A 3,368-nucleotide genomic window follows, 5' to 3' on the forward strand; every position below is an offset into this window, starting at 1 on the left:
TGCAGTATGTCTTTTCCCGCAGGCTTCTTTGCCTGTGGACTCGTGTTATTTCGCACAGTTCGGCAGCAAGCCAGAGAGGGGTTTCACTAGAAAAAGCTGATCTGAAGTCTGACCAGACAACGTGCATCCAAAACAAGACGTTTATCAGCAACTCACAGCTAGAAAGGGCCGCTAAAGAACAAGAGGATTTTTAAACGCGACTTTTCTCTGAGTGTGAAGAGCTGATGTGAACATGTTATTCCCTAGAATGGCAAAAAAAAAAATCCGAGTTCATCCGTCCACTTCTGCGACCGGAGCGGGAGGAGAGCAGCCGGAGCGGTGCTGCCGTATCACTCGGAATTAGGGTTTTTGCTTCGGGGATCTGATGGATTTGGGCAAAGGCAGAGCCCTCTGGAGGAGCAGCCCGGCTATTGCTGGGACGGCGGTTCCCCTCTGAGGTATGCGTGCTGCCTTCGAGCTGTCTCGAGTTGATTTCTCTCCTTCCAGCAAAGGAAATGGGTGAGAAAATAATGCTGAATTAGCTCTAATAAAAACGCGTGTCCTCAGAAAACTCCAGCTTGCTTTCTCAAACGCTGGGGAACGTGAAACAAAAATAGCTTTGGAGAGGTGATTGCACAGCCGGCATGGCACGGATATGCAAACCGACAGTTTTAACGAGTGAAGAGAAAAAGGCTTTGATGGTGTGATGGCTTTAAAACAGTTTAATTTTCTTAATGCCTTTATCCTGCGAGCAGCGTGCAGCATTGCCTCTGCATTGCTGGCTCTCAGTACAAACCTGTTGCCGCTGCCTTTATCCCAAGCATGAGGAGAGCAATGTTAGGAGCTCCAGAGCTCTGCCACTGTGTTCTCCAAACAGAGAGGTCTGGGCAACACGTGGAGAAGTGGCCAGCAAGGTGCCAAGGTGAAAAAATGAACTAATTTTCCAGGTAAGAGTCTGGGGCTGCTGTCCATTGCTGCAAGCAGATTCGGAGTGGGGCTTGAGCAGTGCCATGGGATTACTCTTATTCCTGAATCACTGGGACATTTGTGAGCATTATGATCAGGGCAGTGAGGTCTGACAGGTCAAGGAGCCTGTGGCATGTGGGATCCAGGGCTGAAGCTTATCCCCCAGAGCTGTGATTATGTGCTTGCCTCTCCAGCAAGCTCCCTTTGAAGGTGTTTCAGGTGTTCCCAAAGAAAGGTGCTGCAGAAGTGCAGAGTCATCCACGACCTGGCGTTGTGTTCTGCTTTTGTGTGCGCTGCTCCTTGTCATTCATGCAGGAAGTGCTTTTCTCCCTGATGGGAAGGCACTGTCTTTGCCTCTAAGGCCCTGCTCCTCTGAACATGTAGATACAGGCTTAGGTGCAGTGCTGTGAATGTGGTGTGTGCAGATGAACACGGAAATGTGAAAACTCTTCAGACCTGAGCACCCAGCTTTGCAGAGCGAGTGGTTAGCTGTACCCACCTGGGTCTCTCTCTGTTTCCCAAGGATGCTGAGCTCCAGCCATGAGTGTGGTCTTGGAGGATCAGGATCTAAAAGCCCAAATTGGTGCTTTTGGCTTTTCTAGTAGGGGAGTGCCTAGAATCTCTTCAATGGTTCCAAATTGCTGAAGTGAAGCAGGAACCACGGGTTTGATTTGGTTTGGTTTGGCTGCATTTGTGATACAAGTCTCAGTTTCTCCCTAGGGCTGACGAGAGGAGAGGCAGGAGCCCTGTAGCCCACATATAAAATAATTCCCACGTGCAGATTGTATCTCTCTCCAGAGTCATCCACAAAACCAGGGATGAGTTCTCCATCCTAAGAGACAACACAGGGGAATTATCTTCTCTCTTGCAGTGGTCCAAGACTGTGGCTCCACTCTGTTTCTTCAGTGATATCAGAAAGGAGTTGAATGTGAACTAATCAAACTAAATTTAAGGCCATGTGTTGTACCGCTCCCTTATTTACAGCAAAATGCCCATCCCTTCCCAGGCTTTTTACTTTACACTCATTAATCTGCTGTATGAAAATCTTTTTCCATTCACCCTCTGGTTTGTTCCCTAAATGGATGAGGGAGAGAGAATATCTGATGGTGGACAATAGATGTTTTGCTGCCCTGATTTTGGGAAGGGTGTTGTGTGTACGTGTATACAGGTTCAAGTCATTTTTTTTCCTTAGCTGAGGAGAATAATGTATATTCCTCCCTCCCTGTATCTTATCACCTATCGGACTGAAGTTTTGGTCATCAAATTTTGCCAAATCACCTAATGATAAGATCAGAAGCTTTCAAACTTTCTTGATTTTTCAGACCCTACAACATTTCCTGGAGGTGTGTCCTCATCCCATGATTTTCAGGCTATTGACAACAGACTCAGCTGGGTTTTGTTTCTTGCTGTTCACATTCTTAAAAGTAGTGTGAGCTGCAGACTGAGAACATCTGAGATGGTTGGCATTTCAGAAGGGCAGATGTTATCTCAGTGCATTTATATGGTGCTGACTGTGATGGAGCACAAAGACTCTGCCATAAAACAAGGAGCTGGTCGTACTTTAGCACAAGCCATGGTTACTCAGGACTCTCATGGCTGAGCCCCATCACTGAAAGCAGCAGCAAGTAGGAATCACAGGTTTTGGTGGACAAGGGGACAGGGTCAGGCTTCAGGTGCTCTGCATTCTACAAGTGATTTCACCAAACTGGGAATGAGACATGAATTTTAGGAGAGAGAAGAGACAGAAGGAAGGCAGCTGTTTGCAGCTGGATCGAGCACACGCTCCAGGTACTCAGGAACACATTTGCAGAAGCACTTCCTGCTTAAAGCTGGAAGCTGATCTGGGCTGAAATAAAGCAATGTATTTGTATTTTCTGTTTTCTTGATGCATAATGGGATATTTGAAACAAGGGGCTGGAACCAGTTGGCCTTTGAGGTCCCTTCTGACCCAAGCCATTCTGTGATTCTAAATGGAGCTTGCTGCTCTGGGTTGGTTGCCTTATGCTGATGAGTCCTGTACAGTAAGGTAAAGGCCAACATCTTCTGGTCTTAATTTATCTGAGCACACCTCCTCTGCCCTGGAATGAGTAATGGAAGTAGAACTATGTAAAGGTAAATTTCTGGTCAGGTAAAGTAAAAATAATCAAAATGATTAGTAGATACAGGCAGTAGATACAGGCAGTAGCCATCACCACCGCAAGGAAATGGAAGAGTATTAAATTAATATTCCTTTTCCATGTTTGTTTGGGGAAGATTGGTATCAGGTGCTGTTGAAAGAACGTTTTGTGCTCCATTAATAGCTAAGGATTATGTTAAATGGCAACCACATAAGTTAAATATTTTATAATTAGCCAGTCGAGGTAATTTTTAGCCAAGAGTTTCAGAACTCTTGGAATGAGAAACGTGTTGGGCCATTTATGCTG

This window comes from Cyrtonyx montezumae, unplaced genomic scaffold, assembly GCF_038088225.1.
Source record: "Cyrtonyx montezumae isolate F1298 unplaced genomic scaffold, pur_monq_1.0 scaffold_2, whole genome shotgun sequence".
In the NCBI taxonomy this organism is placed as follows: Eukaryota; Metazoa; Chordata; class Aves; order Galliformes; family Odontophoridae; genus Cyrtonyx; species Cyrtonyx montezumae.